The following is a 15,692-nucleotide window of genomic DNA, read 5'->3' on the forward strand; positions in this document are numbered from 1 at the left end:
ACAGTTCCCCCCGAACTTCACCCACTGTAAACGAGAGAGAGTCAGCGGCCACATTTTCCACCCCTGGGATAAGCCGTTTCCTAACTTCATTGTTCAATTTACCCAAGCTTTGTGTGCGCACTAAGTGCTCTAAGCATGTTTAAAACCCTTGAATTGATGCTCCGAAGCACTGCCAACTTATCTGACCCGATCAACCCGTTTCTGTTCATCATTTGCTTGCCCCACAATTTAAATGCTACCACGATGGTGAACAGCTCAAGCAGAGTGATGTCCCTGGTACTCCCCTCGTGCTGTCATGCTGCTGGCTAGGCCTGGTCACCAAATTACACCCCCAACATGGCCCTGCAACCGTGGGAACCTGATGAGTCAGTGCATAATTAGAGCTTATTGCTGCTCGACCATTCCTCCCTACATAGAAATAACCCATTAAACGCATCCACAACCCGTCCCACATTCTGGGTCCTACTTCACTTCCGACCCCAGTCTGACATATTGTGATGCATGCTTTGAACCCACTGTTTAGTGCTCAATATTCTTAGCGAACACCTTCCCTGCCGGATAACCTTTCCAGCAAAAATGAGGTTACCTGCCAGTGATTGGAGCTCCCATAGGGTAGCCTTGTTCCTGCCCCTCAAACCTCTATAGTTTCCTTCAATTTCAGCACTTTATTGCTGGGCAGCCTGCACTCCCCCTGAGTCAATTTAGATCCCCAGGAATGTCAGCATCCAAGCAGGGCACGCTGCTCGTGCAAAAATCCCTGGCACATTTAACAAATCCCCCAAGTGAATAATAAATATGACCAAATCCTTGTCTTACTTACTAGTAGTTTCAAATCAATCAATCCATGATGCAACATTTCCTAGGCTAAGCTACCCATTTATTTAATTGTTTATTTATAATGCGCTTAATACTCAGAGGTTTCTAAGTGCGGACCCGGGGACTGAACCAGTGTTTCTCTGTGTCGTCTTGCTTCCAAGGCGAGCACATTGTCCCTGAGCCATCCTCCCAAGGCCCAACCCATGCTGTCATTTGCTTGCAATGCAATTGCGGCTAATCCTACTTCGTAACATGTTTTATCAAAAGCATGCATAATTGGGCACGCCAGTAGCCAGTTACCTCTCACTTTGCATATCCATGGTCCTCCATGCTGCAAAGGGAAGCGATGCACATACCTTATTTAAGGAGCGCACCTCGAGATGCACTAGTGTGTAGGCGCGTTATAACTGCCATATCCTGTCCTATCCTACCGTGCGGTGCAACCGAGTAGTGCTGTGGATAAACTCGTGATCAGCACCACGGTAAAAGGAGGCAGAATTCTGCTGAGACACCCATAATCTGTTGCAATAACATCCCATTGCCCGTTACACGCAGTACATAGCTGCAAGAGGTAAAAACCCTTAAAAGCGATTAATGGCCTTTAAAGCGTTAAAAAGGCCTTTCTGTAAGCGGGCTTGGGGCAGTAGTACATGGCAGCCCAAGTAAAGCGCACCTTGACATCAACTAGACACCCTTCTGTATGCGGGACTGGGGCACGCCAAACCAATCCACCCTCCTTATCCCGCATAAATTAGTAGTGCGATTATCGCACTGAGCATGTTGTTTAGCCCCAGCACCCACAATGTAATCAACTCAAGCGCAACCAATCTCCTGCAGCCGGCAAATCGTACCACCCGCGCACTGCCAATGCTAACCCGCTCTCTCCTTCTGCCGTGCAAATCCTGCGGTGGGAAAATGCCATCTGTACTTCCGAATTCGGCCGTGCTGCTGGCGACAGTCCTGTTACCCGGGGCTCAAGGGGTTAACGCTCATTAGCCCCCTCCGTTGGAAAGGCGGGGTTTTGACGGGGCAAGGGAGTTATGGGGCACGTGTGCAGCAAGCGCCAGTTCCTTCTTGGTTGTAGAAGAATAAGGAAGTTCCTCCTATCTATCCGTGTGTGCGTCCTTCATTGGGGCCTAGCTCCCTAGGCAACATTTGGCGACGAGGATTTCTCCCGCACACTGGAGTCCTCCTCCTGCAGCAGTCCGCTCGTGGTGAGCAACCCATCGAACCTCCTCCTCCTGCTCCACCTCCGCGCAACACGGCACTCCGCCGGATCCGCCTCGCCGGACCTCCTCCACCGAAGCTCCGCGGAAGCGATCCCGCCCGCGCCTCCATCCTGTACCCTGCCCGTCGACGCCTGGCCGTAGAAGAGGCCTGAATCGGCAAAAGCAGTGGACCCCTTTGCCGGGCGCCGGGTGCACGTAGGCTCGTCCTAGGCCCGACTACCTCGCCCCACGCGTCGCCTACGCACGTGCGGGCCTCGTCTCCCAGGCGCCATGAGCACCTCCAACCCTGGGTCCAGCCAGGGCTCTCCTCAATTGCCGCGGGTGGCGAAGTCGATACAACTACGTCTGCCCCCGCCGTTCACCATGACTCCTCAAGCCACCAAAGGCCCCAGGTGGACCGACTGGATGGATGATTTTCGTCATTTCGTGAGAGGATCCGGCGACGGGGACTCCCCCAACATGAGAGACATTTTCCTCAACCTGGTAGGGGGGGAAATCAAAACGGTTGTCAAGGCTATTCCGGCCGCAGACCAAGATACGTTTCCCAAGTTGATTGGTGCTTTGGACAAACTGCTGATCATCGAGGTCAACCGGGACTATGAAAGATATTTGTTCAACCAGTGCACCCAACTCCCGCAAGAGACGGTCGACGAATTCATCACACGTCTACGAGTGAAAGGGGCGAACTGCCAATTTGATGCGTTCTCGCTAGAGGAAGCCATCCGGCTGAGGGTGATCGAAGGGTGCCTCTCCCCCGCACTCAAGAAACAGCTACTCAAAAAACCGCTCACCATGCCCGAGGTCAGCGAACTTGCCCGCATCCATGAGAGAGTGGATGCACAGGCCTCAGCCATGGGACACTCCAACAACCCTAAAGCAGACACGGGGGAACTTGTGGCCGCCATACTGCCCCCCCGTCAAGGCGACAGGGGCCCTCAGCCATACAGACCGCCGACAACCTCTTCGACGTCCACCCCGCGTCTACAAAGACAGTGCTACCGCTGTGGAATGTCCTTCCCCCACTCGGGGTCCTGCCCAGCCCTGTCCCAGCGATGTACCAACTGCGGGAGAGAAGGACACTTTCACTCCGTCTGCAGGGAGGGCGTACCTTTTCCCCCGATGCGACCCCAGGCGGCCCCCAGAATGCTCTTCCGGCCGCAGCCCCTGCAGTACAGTCAGCCAAGACCATACCAACAGGCGCTACGTTCGAGCGATGGATGAATACCAAGCGGCAGGATATGCCCCACCGTATGACCAGGCTGAACAGCCTAGACACTTCACGGACGAATATGACAACCCTCCTGCAGACTACAGGCCTGAGACCCTCTACCAAGAAGACCAGGCGATGGCCTACTACGCACCGCAGGACCAATACGACCACGACAAGTTTGTGAACCTTATACTCGATAACAAAGAGGCCAGGGAAGCCCCGCAAATTCCGCTCAAGATGGGGAACTGCCAATTTCAATTTATGATTGACTCCGGGGCCACAGTGAACATCATGGGTGAACAAGACTATGACCGTATACCGTGCCCACCACAGCTTAATCCGTCCCGTTCCAGAATTTTCCAGTGGGGAGCTGCCACCCCGTTACAGACGGTGGGCCAATTCACCCAATGCCTTCTCCTGAATGGGCGGCAAGTGGATGCGACCATTCACGTGATACGGTCTCTCGCCAGGAGTCGATGCCTCCTCAGCTACCACACGGCGTCGCATCTGGGGCTGATCGAGATCCACGTGAATGTGGGAGACGTAATCACCGCCGCAGCGGCCAACCCCAGCCCGGGGAACGCTGTAGGATCGATAGCTTCTCATCAGACTCAATCGCTCGTCTCACAAGAAGACATCGTGGGTGCCTTCCCCAAGCTGTGCGAGGGGCTAGGAAAGCTCCGGGGACCCCCCATCAGGCTCCACATCGACCCCGACGTACGACCAGTGCCGCAACATCCCAGGAGGGTTGGTTTCCATCTTCAGGAGACAGTTTCAGAGGCACTCCAGCAACTGCTCCGCGACGGCCTCATCGAACCGGCGACGGGGCCGACGCCGTGGGTGTCCCCCCTTGTGGTGGTACCCAAGGAAGGGGGAAAGATCCGGTTGTGTGTGGACATGAGGGTGGCCAACACGGCGATTCAACGGGAGAGACACCCGGGACCATGTATCGAGGACATGATTGTGCTGCTGAACAGTGCCCAAATGTTCTCCAAACTGGACCTAAATCAGGGATACCATCAGTTGGAGCTCCACCCTGATTCCCGGCCCATAACCACGTTTGCGACACACGATGGGCTCTTCAGATACCGGAGACTGAACTTTGGAATCTCATCGGCCACTGAGATTTTCCAGGAAGCAATACGCCAGATCATCCGACCTATTAAAGGGGCTCTCAACTACAGCGACGACATTCTCGTCTTTGGATCGTCCAAGGAAGCCCATGACAGGGCACTACACGACACTTGCGAAGCCCTTCAGAGAGCCGGCCTCACGCTTAACATCTTGAAGTGCCGGTTCAGTAAAACGAAACTCAAGTTCTTTGGACACATCTTCTCCAAGGATGGCATGATGCCTGACCCTGAGAAGGTCGAGACGATCACCAACCTCGGCGAGCCCCGGCAGGTGGCGGACGTCCGCTCGTTCCTCGGCATGGCAGGATACTGTGCGAGGTACATCCCCCACTACGCCTCCATCACAGACCCGCTGAGGAAACTGCTGCAGAAGGAGTCGTCGTTCGAATGGACACCGGCCTGCCAACAGGCCTTTGCGGACATCAAGCAAGCCCTTGCGGAGGCTCACCGTCTCGCATATTTCAACCCACTGTGGCACACCGAGGTGGTAGTGGATGCCAGCCCCATAGGCCTCGGTGCCATCCTGGCCCAAACCAGTGGCGCGGATGTCAACCCCAGACACGTGGTTGCATACGCGAGCCGAGCGCTGTCGACGCCTGAACTAGCCTACTCCCAGGCCGAGAAGGAGAGCTTGGCAGCGGTCTGGGCGTGCGAGCACTTCCACAACTTTATAATCGGAAAAAGGTTCACGCTGGTCACCGACCACCAGGCACTTCTATCACTGTTCGGGAACCCGCACACCAAGATGCCACCGAGGATTGAGAGGTGGGGCATCCGCCTCCAGGAATATGACTATGACATTGTACACCGCCCGGGTGGCGACCTCAACCCCGCAGACTACCTCTCCCGACACCCCGTAGGGGCCCCGCTCGCACGGAAGGGTGACGTCGCGTATGTGCAGTATGTGGCAGCCCAGGCGCTGCCTCCGGCGTTGTCCCTTGAAAGGGTAGCGGCCGCATCGGCAGCCGACCCGACGACAGCCCTGGCGATTAGCCTCACGACGGCCAGCAAATGGAAAGACCACCACAGAGCCATCCTAGCTCACCCGGGGGTGAACAAACAAGAAATCGAACGGCTAGCCCGTGTACATGGTGAACTTGCGGTGAAGGATAACAATATCCTGCTCAGAGGGTGCAGGATCATCATCCCCGCCACACTCAGGAGCGAGGTGGTCAGCATAGCGCACGAAGGTCACAGAGGAGCCGAGAACACGAAGAAGCAGCTCAGGTGCCACGTGTGGTTCCCTCTCCTGGATGCAGCCGTTGACGAGTGGGTAAGGAACTGCCACGCCTGTCAGTGCACAGCCCCGGCAGAACGTCCGCCCCCACTCCAACATACTCAAATACCTGATCACCCATGGGAACGAGTAGCCATGGATTTTTACGGGCCGACCGAAGCGGGTGACTACATTTTACTCTTCATAGATGAGCACTCAAGGTTCCCGATTGCCAAGGTGGTCAATTCCACGGCGTTCACTCAAGTGGCGGCGACGATAGAAGAGGTCTTTAGCGAGTGGGGGATCCCCAAGTGGGTCAAGTCCAACAACGGACCACCATTCTGTGGACACGAGTTTGGGACACTGGCAGAGCACCTGGGGTTCAGGCACATGAAGATCACACCGCGCCACCCCCAGGCAAATGGAATGGCGGAGCGCTTCATGGCGTCGATCAAGAAGACTATACAGAGGGCACGGCTTGATGCAGTCGATACACACCAAGCGCTATGCCGCCTGTTAAGAGACTACAGGAACACTCCTCATGAGGTCACAAATAAGACGCCCGCCGAGCTCATGTTCCGATATGAGGTGCGAACCCGCATCCCGAGAAGTACGGCGCAGGCAGAGCCGGCTGACCATGATCTGCTCCAGAGAGACGCGGCGGCAAAGGAAAACGCGAGGCTCCGTACCGATGCACGAAGAGGAGCGGTGCCGCCGGAGTTCCAGGTAGGAGATGAAGTCCTGGTACAACAGCCGATAAATAGAAAGACAGACCCGCGGTTTGCTCCAAGCCCCATGAGGATTGTTGCAGTGAAAGGCACGATGGTGACGGCTGAAGACCAGGATAGGACTGTCACCAGAAACTGTCAGCAGTTCAGGCAATACGCAAGAAGAGAAAACACAGAAGGACCTCAGAGGGCACTCTCACCAGAACCAAGGATGCAGAGGGATGATGAGTGGTTTCCCCCGGAAGGAGATCCCGGGGACATGGGCCAGAGTGGAGCGACGGAAGAGGAGCCAGATCTTGGGACTCGAGGTGAGAGGCCGAGACGACTCATAAAGAAGCCGATGAGACTTGTTGAAGAGTGCTGAGTTATTGTTGGACACAGAGTGTCAAGTTGATGTTTGGACATATTGTCCGGGGGTAGTGTTACCCGGGGCTCAAGGGGTTAACGCTCATTAGCCCCCTCCGTTGGAAAGGCGGGGTTTTGACGGGGCAAGGGAGTTATGGGGCACGTGTGCAGCAAGCGCCAGTTCCTGCTTGGTTGTAGAAGAATAAAGAAGTTCCTCCTATCTATCCGTGTGTGCGTCCTTCATTGGGGCCTAGCTCCCTAGGCAACAAGTCCCTGGATTTAAACAATGCAAAAGTGAAACCGCTTTAAAATGCACTCTGTACCTTCCAATAGGCCCAGCCTTGGCTGCGGTGGATCAAAGCCCCTCTCATACAAACTGCACTCTGAACATAGAAATAGGCCAGGCATAATAGTACATAATATGTTTTCTCCCACGCAGCACGGCGGCTGTCCCTGGGTGCACATCTTCGCTTCTCTACCACATCCCCAGACAACTAAGGTAGGTGGAAGGGTGACAGAATTAAAAGGACACCACCTCCCTCGGCGGGACTGCTGGCGCCTCATGCCTCTGGTCTCCGTGCTACCCACAAGGGGGGGGGGGGCGATGGTAGGGGTATAAGGTGCAGACCGCCGCTCCCATGCCCTGTGGCTCGGCATCCCACCTGCCAACAAGCAGTACGAAGGCACAACGTGTAAGGGGAAGAACACCTCTGCATGCAGCATGTCCGCTAAGTACCCCGCAATTCTAAGCTTGTTCCTGACGCAATCAACAAACACAACCTCCTAGGAACATGAATTATATAAACCACGGCGTCTACGATACCTCCATGGATTCGATCCCATGAAATCATTGACACAGAGCGTTAAATTAGATGAACCAATGGTGTATTATTCAAATGTAGTATTCCACAGTAGCTACAACCCCTGAACCTTACCTTGTGTGAGGCCCGTAGCTGGCGATGGACAAAACCGTGAACCCCGCAGCATGGGGACTGCCCACGGAACCCAAAGAGGGCCACCCCCGTGAACAAAAGCATAACCAGGTGCTTCTGGCGTGGTAAACCTGCATCACCCATTAACCTTCTCATGAAGCAGCCCCTGCCAGTGCTCAAAGGCCTGCAGAAGCGAAACAGCCCAATCGCCAGAGAAAATACGGTGCAACATGTCGCCGCATGGTCGACCCGCTCACAACAACGCATGGCGCCATATTCTCGCTCCAAATGTGGGTCAGATCGTTCACAAAATACTTCTTTGAGCCCAATCGCTTCAATCCTTTGTCGTCTTCACCCACTGCGGGTCGGATGCTTGTCTAAATCAGTCTAAAGTCGACGAGACGGCTGCAGGACACGCATTATGGGTGGCAATTATTTCTTTGCTCGTATTTATTTTCTAGCAGGGGGCTCTAAGGAGCCAGCGAAAGGGCAGATTCTATGGTTTGGGGATAGGTAGTTCGGCCAGCCAACCTCCCCCTTCCAGTTTCCAGCACTGCCTTTCTGAGGTGGGTGCAAGGATTACAGGATGCTGCCGTGCTGTGCTTTCCGGCTGCAGAATATGATCAAATCAATTGTGGGGTGCAGTGTGTGCACCTGTGTCACTAAGAAGCTGTCTCCTAATGTCTTCCACTTTTCTGATTTACGAAAGTCTTCTTGTGCCTTCAATAAATCAGGAAATGCCTGACGTGCACGTTATACTGCATAGAAAGACTACTTCCGTGGATGATAACGAGACCTCGCAGGTGCCGCATTTTAAATCCTAATTTTTAAACGCAAAAGTAAGTCTTTGCAAGGAGATCCTCCCCGCTTTGTCTGTCCTGGGCTGTGTTGTCACGAACCCACGTTCTTTCTTTCACAGAATATGTTGCTTTTAGGAAAATTGTTGTTCCTCAATAAAACAGCACTTTTCTCATTTTGCACATACTTCTGAATTGGGTCATGTCTTGGGCTGGTCCGAGCTTTTCCTAGGCCTTCGGGTTCAAACGCTGTCTTGGCAACACTCCTTTTCTGATGGGGTCCTCGAGGCTCCCGTAGTTTGCACACACAAGGTGTAAGTGCACCAAAATGAACACGGGGAGCATCACTGTAACTAACCCCTATGATCTTAGCAGCCTTTTCAGTATTCACAGGCATATTTGGTAATTGACGAAAATGCTGCGATGTCATGGTTCAGTAATAACATAATCTTTTCCGAATCTGGCGATTGGCGTGATGGCGTCTAGGTAATGGCACACACTGTTCTTTCAGCCAAGATTCCTTCCATCTTCTCTTTTTTTGACACACTTTGCTCGCAATCTTGGTGTGATCTTTGATTCTTCGCTCTCCCTTTCTCGCTGCATTTCTACTGTGTTGCTCAATTGTTGAGAACCGGGTAGCACGTCCCTTTCTTTCCCTTCATAATGCACAGCTTGTTATCACTGCTCTCGCTCTGCTCTTCCTCTTGGCCCACCCGCTAATCATTGTGCTCCTCTGTGCTCTATCACACTTTTTCTATTCAGCTGTTATTTGACATTTCTTCTCGTGAATCTGTGTATCCCACTCTTTCTTCTCTTTGATGGTTTCCCCTTGAATCCCGCCTCTTCTGTATATAATGCATCATATGTCTTTATGGTTTGCCTCCCCCTATCTTTCTTCTCTGATCTCTTTCTGTTTTTACTCCCATTCTGTTAGATCATAATCTCAGTTTCTTTCATCTGCCCCCCATCATCCTTGCGCTCAATCTCGTTTGCGTTCTCTTGTTCTTCTTGCACCTAAACACTGGATGAAGCGTCCTCTCTCCATTAGATCACTCTGTTCTTTTTTTCTCTTTTGTTCCCCCCTTTAAAGTCCATTTTCATTTTGGTCTCTTTTTTGTCAAATTTATCAAGTAATTTTGTACTTATTACAGTACATTTTTTTTGCCTTTTGTAAAGCACTTTGACGAAAGAAAACAAAAAAATAAACATTGCAAAATGTGATAAACTGCCAGGAGATGTGTATGTTGGGGAGTGCAGAAATGTGCAAGTAATTCAAGTCAAATGCAGAAAGTACAGTCAATGGATATGACACTAAAGGCGGTGGCTCACATTTTGACTAGTGAGAGTCAAATTGACAATTTCTAAGGGTGCATAGCTTTGGACTATGTCGACATCCTGATGTTATTACCAGCGGGATACCGGCAAACTGCCCTTACCGTCCGGTGTTGGCAGGGTATTGCAGACGGCGGAGAGCCGGTAAGTTCCCATTCCCAGAGAGGCACATAGGGCTCCATGGGATATGAATGCCTGTATCACCGGCAGCAGTGTTACCGGTGCCGGTGATTCAGCCATTTATTTGTCGGTATGGGCCTGATCTGCCAGCGGGTCAGACATGCTGGGAGATCCGTGGCCCCACCAGCAGACTTGTGTTTTGCAGGTTCTGAAAAAATGCTGGTGCCGAAATTACCAGTATTTGCCAGCATTTTTTCTGGAGCGGCAAAACCGTAATGAGGGCCTATATCTTGCAGCACATGCAAGAGATTGGGACGATTAGAACCTGATTACAAACATGTAATCAGGCCCTAAGTAATCCAAAATATTGGATGGTTTACACTGCCTCCAAGTTTGTTATCAGGCCGTTGGATAGAAGTAGAGAAATGTACACGGATATAAATTTAGAGGCACTTTAAACCTTAACCACAAGATGGCGCCTGCATCAAGGCAGAGACATCAGGGAAAAAATGAAAGCAAACAAATGAAGGACACTTTGGCAATCTGGTCCTTACTCCAAGAGTAAAATGTACTTTATGGCCCTTGACCAATGTAAATCGTCTTTTCTAATGGGAAAGTAATGATTGCCTTCTCCTTCTCAATGGTAGTAGTGGATAGGAATCAAGAACGGACGATTATTTAAAAGCATTCTGAGCAAATGATTGTTTTCAGTTGTCAGACTTTTAAAGGTCGTTTTAAATAGTTTGTTTTGGGACGTGGATGAAGAGTGGGCGTTCCCCCGTTTTTGTTGTTAAGAAGATATTTGTATTAAAGGCTGGGGGTGTACATCGGTCACCTTTTCCTTTACTACCTTAGTTCCAGCAGGAAAGATGCCTGGATTACGTTCGGGTAATCTTCATTGCTCCCAGGGCTGCTTGAAATTCTCACGATCCTTAGCTGAAGCTTACATACCCACGGCAAGTAGTGTAAAGTACCCATTCTTCTTCCTAGACCGAAAAAAAATACCAGCGAGGGAGGGCTTTATGATTGCGACGAGGAAGAGCAGGGACTGCCGTAATGAAGATTACTGGTAAGTAATACGGGCATTAGCTCCACGTCCTTCTTCCTTGTCCCACTGCTTAGCTTTGAGGCATAGCAACACAGCTGACATCGGACCACCTCCCTTACGCCATAATACACACAAAGGAAACAACAAGAGCATAACACTTAGACTTCTGCTTTCAGACAACAAACTCAATTCCCCCCGCCCCCAGCATCTGTCGCTTAGAGGATCATCTTGCCTTTTGGAAGGCCCTCAAGACCTGGCCCCCACCCCGCCTCCTGATGAACCCATTCCGCACTTTGGGTTATTTAACCCCCCTGTTAGACAGCCCGAAGCAGCAATGAACCCTTCATAGAATGTACTGAGCGACCGAGAGAATAAAGTCCAGCGGACCACGGGACAAAACCCGCGCCACATCTACGAAAACCAAGAAACCAGCCAGGACACACAGGTAGGTATCACACTTCGTGTCAATGGAAGATAGCCGCAGGCATGGCCACTCGCCCGCACACTACATACACTACTTGAAGACACATCGCACAACAGCGCTGCCATTAGAATGCAGCTATGCCCCAGGGCACAAATTCAGTCTAGCTGGACACATAATCAATACAGCAGTGACCGCTCATCTTTTTGCAGTGGCCCACTTGGCCTTACAAGTCACACAACCTAAGCCCTTAACCAACAGCTGTCCTACAACATTAATCACTTTAACTAAACACGCCTTGAAAAACACCCCTGTTGGGTCGAAACACACGTCAGCTTCATGTGTACGAATAAATCACTACTCTACTTTCAAACAATCTAGTGACAAGACTTATCATTCATTGTGTCATAAACTTAAGCCAGACCTAGCAACTATATCATCAATGATCCAGCGCCACAGTGACCTTGGCTCTTAACCCACCGCAAACTCACAGAGACTTATGAGCACAGTCTCCAAAGAACCTCTCGCCGGCTGCAGGATCAACCAGCAATAATACCCATGATCATTGCAGTGATCTGCACATACTAGGGCTCTACCTTCTCTTTGTGGACACATAATCAGTCTCCTGCACTCGCATACTCTCGTGACAACCTCATAGCACCCATCCACAAGCCAGCTCGACATGGGTCGCTAGCAGGGACTTGGCCACCCCTACCTACCTTCATATTGGGTCAAATACACACACGCATTCTAAACTCCTCTGCCAAATCTCCCATACCTTGGACTTTGGTCCCCCGAGGGCGTTCATCTACAGCGCTTTGAGGCCATATCAATAGGTGAAGGCACTATACAAATGACAAATGACATTACATTACATTCCATTCAAAGCAGGTTTCAATGTAACTCGTTTCTTGCCACTTGATCCCAAGCCCTGTGTACAGGGAAACACCACATGTAAGCAGTAATGCTGAAGAAAAGTGTGAGCGGTGGCCTAAAAAGCTGCTCTAATATCTCTGACGAGGACATCCTCCTGCTTCTGCTCAAGGGGTTGCCATACTCCTAGCGGACCTCACCTACAACCTAGAGTGAAGAGGGATTAAGGACAAAGGGCAGCATCACGAGTTGGGTAGTCATGCTGCCCAACTGTAATTGCGTAAGCACCAGCCGTTCCAACGTTATTCCCGCCGGATCACGGGTTGGGTGTGATCAGGTCAGCCACATTTAAGGGCTACCGCCCAACTCGTGATGAGGCCCAAAGAATAGGTGAAGATCACTAGTGAACCTGTCCTGCTTTCCACTGTGTTCCGCATCCTCTACATTGGCAAGGCATGGCTCTGTAAGAGCTCTGCATTGGTGACCTGGTCAATATAAAAGACAACTAACATTATATATGTCACAAAAAGGCTGTCTTAAGAACACATCTCAGAGCTCCTATCCAAGTACACAAGGGTACACATTTAAAATCCAGAGAATACAACCTTCTCTCTCCCTCAGAAACCTGATAAGGATAAAAGGCCATAAAAAGAGCTCTTGAGGTGGGTGACATTTCGGCATAACCTTCGACTCTAGGTGAAGAATGGCAGTCTCACCCGGCACAACAAGATGTGGATTCTTACAAAGCAATACTACAAGCTGCGCCAACCATTTGTAGAGGAAATAACCACCAAAAAGGCCACATTTCTGGACCAAAACCTCCAATCAATGGGTTCAAAGGGAAGAATCTGAAGAGCTCCCAGTTAAAGGCAAGTCCCAGGAGGCTTCATCTTTAGCAGAGTACTTACAGTGCAACATCTCTTGCAAACCCCCTTTACTAGCCATAGACCCCAAACCTCCAGATGCCTGCCTTAATGTTTACCCATATGGATCGAACAGAAGCTACAGAAATCCCCAAAGAAAAACTATCCTGACAGACAATGGATCACAGCTGGGACTGCACAAGCTAATGGTTGTATTTCCTCGTGGATAAGCCATATTTAGAATGCCACCCATTTCTGGCACCCAACTGTTTTCATACAACTTGAGTGTACTTTTAATAGAGGAAACTACCTTCCTCAAAAATCCATGATTGTGGAGCCTCACCCATTAAGCCTCTGCATCAGCCAACCTTCAGATCCACAGAACTGTATGGTGGGCCATCACCTAAGGAGACAAAGAGGGGAGTACCCAATGGGGAGAAACTGATAATGGCACTGCAAGTGGAAAACAACCCTACAGAGGCCACCAGAGCCGCTGGCAGTAGCACCTCGGCCTCGCTCTCCCTGATCTTTAGTAGAACCCTCGAGATTTGGGGCAGTGTGGGAAACTCATAGAAGACTTCCATGGGCCATTCCAGACACAGGGCGTGGAATCCCCAGGAAGGAGGGTCCAGACATCTCATGTTGAAATGTGGCAGCAAAGCATTCATTGGAGATGCAAATAAGTACACAGTGCCTCAACACTCTGGCATATTAAAATGAATATCTGAGGGTACTGAAAGGCCCTGCGACAGAAGAGAAATGTGACTAGACTGGCCAACTTGCACATTGCCCAGGCGTGCACTGTGCATTTCTTTCTGAGCATAGAGAGGAGCCTTCATTTATTTATTAGTTGTTTTATAACGCGCTTAATACACGAGTTCGGTTTCTAAGCACGGATCCGGGATTCGGCAACTCTGTTTCTCTGCGTGGTCTTGCTTCCAAGACCACCACACTTCCCCTGTGCTATCCTCCAGGCTTGGTCCACTGACCTAGATGATTAGCAGATGTCAATAGCATGGGATATCTGTTGCCCTCCTGACAGTATATTTACTATTGTCCGTGCGTATGGGTTTAGGCATGTTTGACCGGAAAAAAATAGGTTGCGGGAAATCGATCGAGAAAAAGGTGACTACATGCAACATCAGATCATGTGATGTACGGCACGGCCTTGCGGAATTACAAACAAACACAAATGTTTTGTTCCACACACCCCACACCCCCATCCCCACATCCCCCACTTACCTGTTTGCTCGCGGCCTGGTCCACTTCTGCCCTGCGGCGTCAGATCCGTCCATCTAACGCAGTTCGGTACCCGACACCGCAGGATCCCTTTTTCTTCTTTTTTTGTTTTTTTTTCCAGTCCACCGCCACCAATATGGAGGAAGTGGGGAACAACCCCGCAACCCCCCAAGGCTAATACATACCGAAAAAAGGGTAGCGGTGGACGCCTCCGCAAACCCTGCTTCCCATGTTCGGTATGTATTAGCCTAATTGTTCATTTTTTTTCGATCGAATGGTACTGGCAAAACTCGGTCAAATGTATAATTCGATCAAAAAAAAGGAACATTTCTGCTAATATCTGTGTATGATATGATATGATATGGCATTTATAACGAGCCTGTACACATGTGTTTATAGGAAATGCCTAAACCTAAACTGATTGGAAGAGGCCTTTCAAAGCACAGATGACTGACACCAACTCCTTCCAGTTAGATGTCTTTGCCTCCAGCTCCAGGAACATGTCCTCTGTACGGCCATGGCTCCCAGGGAGGCTCCACAGCTCCATGGCTTAGCATGAGTTCTGACTGATGCTGGGGATGAGCTGTGGAATATACCCTCTTTCTGTAGGTTATCATAAGTCATCCACCATTGTAGCTTTTCCGTAACATGACCTGCCTAGGAATGACCTTGCATCTGTTTTTATTTGACTAGTAATCGCTTTCGCCAAAGCGCTTACCATACAAAGGGGGTGCAATAATAAGGATACATTATATGATAAAGTATACAATGAAGTGACCTAAAGCAGGTGATGAAAGAGAGGTAGAGATAACTGATCTAATAGAAAGAGGAAGTTGGTCGCAGTGTTTGGGTGTGAGAAGGAAAAAAAAAACGAAAACGAGATTGAGCTGAAGAAGCGAGGGACAGTTAAGAGAAAATGAGTGGGATGGGCAAAGAATGCCCCATTAATGTTCAAGGAGAGAGGGGCCTGCGCCAACAGGCTATTTGGATTGGCAGGAAGGATTTGGCGGGCAGGTGTTGGCAGGCAGGAAATCCAGTGACTGGGCAATAAGCAGCAGAACATAGATCTCTAAATGCACCACTATGGACCAGGCGTATTCACGGACCACTTACGGAAGGAACCTCTGCCACACATTACTCCCCTCCATCTTTATATGAAAGTGTGTTGTGGGCACGGCCTCATCCACTGCCAACATCACAAGAGGATCCATGACTGCCTCTGCGGGGCCCCGCAGCGGGAGAGGAGGCCTGCTACTCTGAATCCCTCACCTTGCAGGTCCTTCGGATATATGGCGGCTAATGCAGGATGTGTCCTTGACCTCACTCAGCAGGCCAGGCAAGCCCCCAGTGCATGTGATCTCCAAAATCCCTAAAAGCATTGATGATGGAC

This window comes from Ambystoma mexicanum, chromosome 1q (assembly GCF_040938575.1).
Source record: "Ambystoma mexicanum isolate Mex_15411 chromosome 1q, UKY_AmexF1_1, whole genome shotgun sequence".
Taxonomy (NCBI): domain Eukaryota; kingdom Metazoa; phylum Chordata; class Amphibia; order Caudata; family Ambystomatidae; genus Ambystoma; species Ambystoma mexicanum.